The sequence below is a fragment of the Hemiscyllium ocellatum genome, chromosome 21, assembly GCF_020745735.1.
Source record: "Hemiscyllium ocellatum isolate sHemOce1 chromosome 21, sHemOce1.pat.X.cur, whole genome shotgun sequence".
Taxonomy (NCBI): Eukaryota; Metazoa; Chordata; class Chondrichthyes; order Orectolobiformes; family Hemiscylliidae; genus Hemiscyllium; species Hemiscyllium ocellatum.
The window spans coordinates 40,501,017-40,510,117 of NC_083421.1; the positions used below are offsets into that span (position 1 = coordinate 40,501,017).

A 9,101-nucleotide genomic window follows, 5' to 3' on the forward strand; every position below is an offset into this window, starting at 1 on the left:
CTGGTCGGCATGGACGGGTTGGACTAAAGGGTCTGTTTCCATACTGTACATCTGACTATGACTCAATGATGGGCTTAAGACAAATGTCAGAGGCAGGTTCTTTACTCAGTGGTAAGGGCGTGGAATGTCTTAACTGCCAATGTAGTTAACTCAATCACATTAGGAAGGTTTAAATAATCCTTGCAAAAGCACTTGGATGATAATGGGGTAGTGTAGGGGGATGAGCTGAGAATAGTTCACAGGTCGGCGCAACATCGAGGGCCGAAGGGCCTGTTCTGTGCTGAATTGTTCTATAAATGACAAGGTAGCAATCATCAGTAATTATGAGATTAAATATATTTCAAAATGATGGTCATGCAAATAATGCAGAGCATTTTCTAGAAGGGAGAAAGGGGTGACTTCAGATAAAGTTTACCTTCTCTTTTTCAGAATGCTCTGATTAATTACTTTTAATCTCAACTGTTTTGGAGTGCTTTCATTCCAGCTAGTGTTCTGCTCCACCACTGGGGTTAGCTCTGGTCTGTCCTGTGGATAAAGTGAAGGCTGCAGTTGCTGGAGATTAGAGTTGAAAAGTGTGGCGTTGGAAAAGCACAGCAGGATGGTCAAACTTTTGGGTACAAGCTCTTCATCAGGAAAGGGGTTGTACCTGTACCAAGCCTGATGAAACGGCTTATGCTCCTCAGATGCTGCTTGACCTGCTGTGTTTTTCCAGCACCAAACTTTGACTCTGTTCTTGAGTGCCCATCATCCTCTGGATAATGCAGTTTCATTGCTTTCTATTGGCCACTGAGACCACAAAATCAGAATTCCTCCATTATTCGTTTCTGCAGAGTTAACTGGATTCCCGTTGCTCCCAATCTGTCCTCCACATCTCCTACACTTGCACGGATCCTGTTCATTTGACTTTCACTTTTCCCAGGCTGTATGGACAGTATTGCTTTTTCTCCTTGTTTCATATCCACTGTTCCTCACTCCTTTTGCTGGCTTACCTGACCATCCATTCCTTTGTCCCCTCTGCTTTGAGTTGTCCAATAAAAGGTTCTCAAGAAACTCCCATTTCAATTTTTTCCAAACTTGGACACTGCTTCATAGTGCTCCACATTGATTAACCGGTCTAGAAGTCAATAAGTATAATCAAACTAGAGTCTTTTCCTTTGGTTTTCTCAGGATATCTGAATCCCTGCTGCTCACATCCAACTTGTACCAATCCTAATCACCCATCTTTCCTTCTAAATGCTGCCATACCCTAACTCCCAATACCCAACACTTCAAAATTTGAAAGTCTAATTTAACTTCCTTATGAGTTACCCCTCCTTAAAATTCTCATTGCTGTGCTAATTTCAAACAATTAAGATGGTGGATAACTATCAAATATTGCACTGAAAAATGAGTCTGTCCCCCTTCAAAAGGATATTTTTGAGAAATATCTGGATACAAATCAGTGGTCTATTCTATGATCAGTCATTACTACAGAGACTATGGTAATTGCATGCACAAGATACATCAAATGGAAATAGTGTTTAATCAAAAAATGAAAAATAAACAGGAAAAAGATGATTAACTTTGACTGACATTGAGAATGTTTTGTTCTTGTTTAATAACTTTCCTGCATTTGTTTATGTACTGAAAATAATGCTCACTGAATTTAGTGCAAATGACATTGGTGGTACCAATCTATAAACATGTGATCTTCAGGAGATTGTTTCCACTGATTCAATTTAAATGAGTATTTAACCTATATTTCTAATCAACCAGTTCAGAGATGTTGTTGTTATTTACACACCCCTGGGGCAGATTTATTAAACACCTGTAAACAGGTTATTTCAGCCCTAAACAATCATTTCACCTCATTGTTTATTCCACTGCAATTTCAGATAACAGGAGAAAAAAATTGCAATTACATATCCTTGATACAGTGAAAGGACTGCCTTTAATTTTAATTAATTTAGCCACAGTATGGAGAGAGTGTAGAAAAGACTTCACAACAAAACAAAATTGATAAATGCATATTATCACTTACAGAAACATCAAGTAACAGCTTGCTAGAGACTGCTGCAGTATGACAGTTTAAGAAAAACTAGCAACTCTTATTGTGTATTTAACCACATTTTCCATCACTATATTCAACTCAGAGATCAGGAACATTGAGAAACAATTTGGCCTCCATCTCAAGATTCAGGAAATATCAATTGGCAGTCTAAATGAAATGTATTTCCAAGCCAAGTTTTAAGACAATAGCAAACTTGCCTGTATTATTTGGACTCCAGTTCATGAGATTCTAAGTATAGAATCGGGAAGAAATTCTGCAAATTGGAAAGGATGATGGAAGGATTAAATATCTTCCAGAAATACGTTGGTCACCCAAACACAAATCTCCAAATTGAATTCAATCAGCACTAATTTGATAATGAATCCTGTCACTGTTAAAACATAACAGCGCAGGCATTACAAGAAACTCAACTTCCAGTCTCTGACAAAATGCCTAATAAATTTTTCACACACATGGTTCCTTTTAAATCAACTTAAGTATTGGCAAAACTATGCAGCAAGAAGAAAAATTAAGGTGTTTTACTTTCTGATAATAACAGAACCATTGAGCTTTTCCGCACCTTATTCATCGTGTCTGCATAGCTTTTAGATGGTGCAACCAAAAAGCTAATCCAACTACCGTGATTGTTTCTGAATCCGTGTGCTTCCAATATGCAATGTGTCAAACTTCAATATAAAGCAAAAATAGTAGGAATATAGAACAACATCTAGGCTCCTATTCTTCTGCGACATTAAAGCTCCGAATATAATGGTGAATATTCAACACAAACTAAAATTTAATTCAATTAAAATATAAACTAAGTTAGTTATTTGATAACTAATCAGTGCAAAAACGGAGTTAAGCATTCATTGTGGATTTGACAAATACTAAAGTGCACAGTCCTTCAGACTGAGCTAAGATTCCCACTTCTGACCTTGCAGTCCAATTTAATCCAACTGTTTCTCAATTATCAATGTTGGGGTTTCTGCTTTCAGGTAACTTTTACTGCAGCTGACCCAGATACAAACCGCAGCTTCCAACCTATCGTGTTGGTGTATGTGTACATAGTTTATAAACTATAGTTTTTCAACAAAACATACACCAGCATCACAATAAACAAGGAGGACATTCCCAGAGCTGATACCTGCAGCCACTCTCTGTCTCGGGCATTGTCCCCCTCGATGGCCAAAATCCAACCGTTTTAACTGACCTTTCACCACCAACCCCTCGAATATCTCGCGCCCTCTTCAGCCCAAGTACTTTTCTTTTTTTTCGACATACATCCGCCCGTGAACTTTATTGTTTCTTTTCTTTCATAAAACACCTTTTAAATTTCTTTTTACCTTGCAGCAATTTTTTTTGAGCCGACGTAAAATGCCGTCCTCTCGCGAGATGGTTGCCCGGGCGATGATTGACAGGCGAGTGCTGGTCGCTGCAGCTTGACCAGTGCAGTAGGGGGTCAGGCAGCTTGTGCAAGGTGCAAGCTGGTGCTGTACTGTCTGTGCCAGGAGATGGGTTTACCCTTTCTGATAATCTCCATTATTGTCCTGTCTGATTTTTCTCAAACTTTTTCATTTCTCCTGATGATCCCCTATTCAAATAAGGAGATGCCCTTCTCAATGTATAATTTCAGTTACATCACAGTGTAAACTTTTGCTATAAATTCTGTCTCTTACAATTGTGTCCTCCACAACCACCTGATGAAGGAGCAGCACTCCGAAAGCTAGTGCTTCCAATTAAACCTATTGGACAATAACCTATGTTGTATGATTTTTAACCTTATCAGATAAGGCACTAATCACTTGAACCTACACCAATTTCCTCAAGCTAAAACTCACCTTGGCAACAAAAAAGACTTGAGGTGTAGTGGTAGTGTCCCTACTTCTGAGCCAAGTAGCCTGAGTTCAACTCCCACATACTCCAGAGGTGTATAACCTATCAACAGGTTTTCCTTTTAAAAAGTCCAAAATTCACACCAAAATGATGTGTGCATAAAATGATTAATAATTGTTATAAGATAATGGATAATAATCTATGCTAATGATGTGATCGTGCCTGCTTCTCACTTTAGTGTCTGTCGATCCTTGATAGAACTGGAGTTAGGAAATACAAGGCAGCAGATTGTGAAATAGGAGGAACCTGGGAGAGCAGGAGCACTCAAAGTATAATCCAACAAGAACAGGACATTGGAATAATTAGGAATAATCTAGGAATAATTATATTCATGCATTTGGATATAAATCACTCATTATAACACATTATAGTCTGTCTGTCAGCCACACATGGTGTGATTTGATGAAACTCCTAAGTTGTGATTATTTCAAACTTCTGGGAACCACTAGATATAACAATAGGGAAAACACCAGCATAAGGGAAGGATAGAGCACTTGGAGCAGAACACTGAGAGAACAGGAGCAATGGTAAAAGAGAAGCAGTTCATTGGCTACCAATCTTACTTAGGCGTAGCATGTATACCTGGAGCAGTCACTCATTTATAAGGTCAGTGGATGTCATCTCTTGTATTATCAAAGGTCAATACTTGATTGCATTTATTAAGCACTACCCACTGTGATAGTGCCATGAGGACATAGCTGAGAAGAGAGATGAAGTGGGATCTTGTGGAAGACAGATTGAGGATCAGTCCTCTCAGTCTTTGTAGTAACATATAGCCTGTTCCTATAGTTGTGGAAAACCAATAAACCACATCTCATTTACTCAAATTTTCCTGTTAGATCAGAAAATGGCTAGCCCCACATACCAGATCATGTTAGCCCCTGTGGAACACCCATACTGAAAGGATGGCAGTTCGCATAATGTCATGGATCTATTGAAAAATGCCTGTTTGAACTTTTGGTTATTGAATGCTAGCTTTTATTTAAACAAATCACACTGGAATCTGCTAATGGTAACTGAAAAAAGTTTATATTTATAAAGCATCTTTCATAACCCAAAGACGTCCCAAAATAGTTTACTGACAGTACAGTATTTTTGAAGAACAGTCATTAGCTGCTTCATTTCCTATTTTGCAACAATTTGTATACAGCAAACACCCACAAACTGCAATGTGATAACCATGCACCAGATAACATGCCTAACGTGTCTTTGTGATGTTGTTTGAGGAATAACGTTTCATCTGGGATATCTCTGTTCTCCTTCAAAATGCTGTTCTGGCATATTTATGTCCATCTGAGACAACAGGCAGGACATTTGTTAAACTTTGTTACACTTACAACAATTAATACTGTATCAGTCTTGCCTTTATCTTCAACTCCTGGAGAGGGACTTAAACCCAAAACCTTCTGACACAGGCACAGGAGCTTCCAAAGGAGCCACATGAAGAATGATATATATATTAACAGAAACCTACTTGCAATTCCCTTGGCATTCATCTTGTTTCAAAGTCAAGTGGGTGGTTTTCAAGGGTAAGAATGCCTTGAGGTTAGTCTAGCCCAAGGTAAGTCATGACCATCACATTCAGTTTTAGTCAGAGGATTTTCTAAATAAATTTTATAATGCTCTGTATTCGGTCAACACTTTCAAAAGTGCATCCACTTCTGGTTGTAGTTACAGCTGAGATCTGTTTAAATACTGCAAGTAATGTAAAGAGGAGTCAGAAACCTGATCCTGAACTATCAGCAAAATTGGGAAAAAACTTTTCAGCTTAGGAAGAATATGTCTGACAAGAGATCTTATTACAGGCATGAAGGATCGTGAAAGAAGTGAAGAGACAAAACAATATTCGTCATAAATTATAAAACCTGATAAGGACACAGATCCAAATTAGTAAGATGTAAATTTAGCCAGATATCGGGATGCCCTTCTTCTTCTACAATGTAAACCACAATGGAATAGATTTCCAGAGTGGTAAAGATAGGACAACACTGAAATAATTCTATGAACCAACTGGATGGAGCAATGGACAATGCAGTACTTGTGGTTAGATGGATGCTGCTACATTCCTCTTGACCGGTTCTGAGGACCTATTTGGTTTACAGCGACAGAGGAGTAATCACTAATAAATCTCAACAAGAAGAGGCTTTGTCTAAGTAAGATTTAATTTATTAAGGATAAAAATTAAGTGAGTTAAACAATGTAACTCAGACTATTGGGAGATAGGTCACACAGCAAAATCCTAGTCAAGATCCAGAACTATTGTCACCACATCATTTTCCCATCCAAGACTGTATGACATTATTGGATAAGTTGAGCTTATTGCAGTCTTTAACATCAGCGCTTTCAGAATCATTACCTGAGACAATAGAAGAATCTTTAGAATTTCTCAGGAAGGATAAATTAAGATGGGTCAAAAATCTTCTCAATCAGCAAAAACTGTGATATTGAATAGAATATCTTAGATTCACCACAATTTTAATTTTTATTAAATGCTAATGGATCTCTAGTAATGTTGGTATTAGATAAAATGATTACATAAATCTCAGTGCACTCATACATCCCAGATACATAAAATAAAACTTGTCACCAAGGCCAGTTACAGTCAAATGGGCAGCTCGAAGGACTTTGTGTAGTGATTGAAACTATTGACAAATTTCAGAAATGTATAAATATATAAAAAATGATTACATTGGTATGATGAAAGTAATGATATTCCAAATATTTACAAAACTGTATGAATAGTTACATTTTTAAACTTGGACTGAGTTTAAAGATTGCTTTCAAATTGGACTCTGAGGATTACCTGACCTTTTGTTTGTGCATTCAGACCAGAATCACTTTTGAAGAGACAAAGAGAAGATATTCTCAAACACACATATATAAAAAGACATTTGAAATTCAATTAGCTTTCTACAAGTATGAATAAAAGACTGTAGTTTTGGTTTTCCTTCAAGCTCCAAGACCTTAATTGGGCCTTAAACTGCGAAAAGCTTAGGCCACCTTGATTGCACATGGTAAAAAGGCTTTGGAGTAATAAAGGGGATTACTACTTAGGTAAAATAAATTGGCAATTTGTCCATGTCACATGATCCAGTGATCATCTTTGCTAGCCTGCCAAGAACTTAGAAATAGTATGGCAAGTTGCCATAAAATAGAAACATAATGAGAGAGACATCTTGAAACAACTTCAAGGAAAGATAAGAACTTTAATTAAGACAGAGGGAGTGTGTGTGTGTGTGTGAGAGAGAGAGAGAGAGCGCCATCCAAAAACAGGTTGTGGTCTGTTGTAATTATATGGCAGCTGAAAGCTAATTCATCTCCTGCAGAATCAGAGAAGCAACATTACCCTTCCTCCCTTTTATATTCTGTTCCAATGGCAAAGCTAACTTCTGAAAGAAACCTCTGGAAATTCATCTATAGAAATCATCACAGCTAATGAGTCTCTCCTGAAATTCAAAGCCTACAATTCAAGCAAAGTTACATTTTGATTTTAAAATATCAGGCTTACTTTGAATAACAAGACTGAACTTGACTAAGTTTTTCTAAATAATGAATCTATGTCTGCAATTAGTCAACGTCTGTAAGTGGTCCATTTTCTTTAGTAAAAACAAGACTGTGAAATAAATTAACTTTCCCTGAGAAGCACAAAAGGTTTTGCTGCCGTTGTTATTTAAAATTGATTCATGTTCTCCAAGTGTAAGAAATATACATCACATACAAATACCTTCAGCAAAGTTCAGGTAATACTTTAAAACTGTCCATGACAATATAAACAATGGTTAATATGAAAAGGCCATGAGATTCAGCCTGGCTGACCCACAAAACAGTGATGCTTTGTGTGTCACAATAAATGCATACTCTTTATTCAACTTACAGAAGAATTCTTGTCCAATCCCTTCAGGTGCTAGAAATTAGATAAGGAGACTATGGATATTAGAAATATATATAAACTGTAGTTTATTTAGAATCTGTACCTGTACAAGGAGCACATTATGCTGATCTAAATGTATAATTATATGAAATAACATATTTAGACAATTGTGTTAGATTTAAATCTAAATATTGAAAGTCTTATGCATGCATACTCAATTTTTGGACACGGCTGAAAATGTGTTGCTGGTTAAAGCACAGCAGGTCAGGCAGCATCCAAGGAACAGGAAATTCGACGTTTCAGGCCAGAGCCCTTTTCTGGCCCGAAACGTTGAATTTCCTGTTCCTTGGATGCTGCCTGACCTGCTGTGCTTTAACCAGCAACACATTTTCAGCTCTGATCTCCAGCATCTGCAGACCTCACTTTTTACTCAATTTTTGGACAGGCTTCTATGTTCACATTTAGCTCTGGAACTGCCAAAATAAACTTTTGAAGTGGAAGTCTTGTATGTAAACTGTTACCTGTAATAGTGGAGCTTTACCCTTTCACCTGTAAGCAGGGTTATGGTGTTGAATTTAAAAACGTTGCTCTCAGCTCTTGTCACCTTTTTGCCTGTGTAAAACAAAACTTTGATTTTTCAGTGAATGCCACAGGCATTGCCACAGATGGAGGAAGAAGATATTGTGGTTGAGAAAGAGGCCAAGATGCAAGCGAAAGCTGAGGAGGAGCAGCTCATGTTGGTAGTGGTGAAGGCCAAGGAAGAGGTTTAGGCAGATGAGATTGAGAATGTGGAGGAAAAGGTCGAGGTGGAGGAACAATAGGCCACATTGGTGGAGGAGGAGGTCCAGGGAGATGTGGCAACAGAAGATGATGTCAAAAGTGAGGAGGTTAAAACAAAGAAGTGGAAGGAGATTGTGGTGGCAGAGGAGGGCACGTTGCAGGATGGGATTGAGATGGACAAGATGGTCAAGATGAAGGCAGAGATTAAAAAGGATCACATGGAGTCTGAGAAAGAGGTCAAGGCAGAGAAAGAACAGTTTGTGACAACAGATGAGATTTGAGTAGCAGGAGCTCAGCAACAAATGAGATCAAGGAGAAAGTTGAGATTAAGGAAGATGTTATGGTGGCTGTGGCATTCGAGAAGGTAGTAAGAAACTGGGCCAACAATAAAATGTACTCAGCTGTGAGGATTGGGGACAGTACAATTGTGAGTGCATTTCTCATCCCTGGGAGTTCCCTGTCCAGATCTGTGTTAGCATTATTGTGATGGTACTGTGCCTTTAAAAGGAATTTGTTCTGTACTGTTTC

At 38.0% G+C, this 9,101-nt stretch overlaps 1 protein-coding gene across 4 annotated transcripts in view; it reads right to left on the reverse strand.

Annotated features, from left to right (window-relative positions):
- Positions 1 to 3,413, reverse strand: part of LOC132825671 (zinc finger protein 85-like) — a 92,222-nt gene extending 88,809 nt beyond the window's left edge. For 3 of the 4 annotated variants that reach the window (XM_060841050.1, XM_060841049.1, XM_060841047.1), the window contains exon 1: positions 3,373 to 3,413. The gene's annotated coding sequence lies outside the window, so the exon portion shown is untranslated. Of the gene's footprint in view, positions 1 to 3,173; positions 3,207 to 3,372 lie in introns of those variants that run through there. The other variant, XM_060841048.1, reaches the window with a different exon arrangement.
- Between the last annotated feature and the right edge of the window lie 5,688 nt (positions 3,414 to 9,101).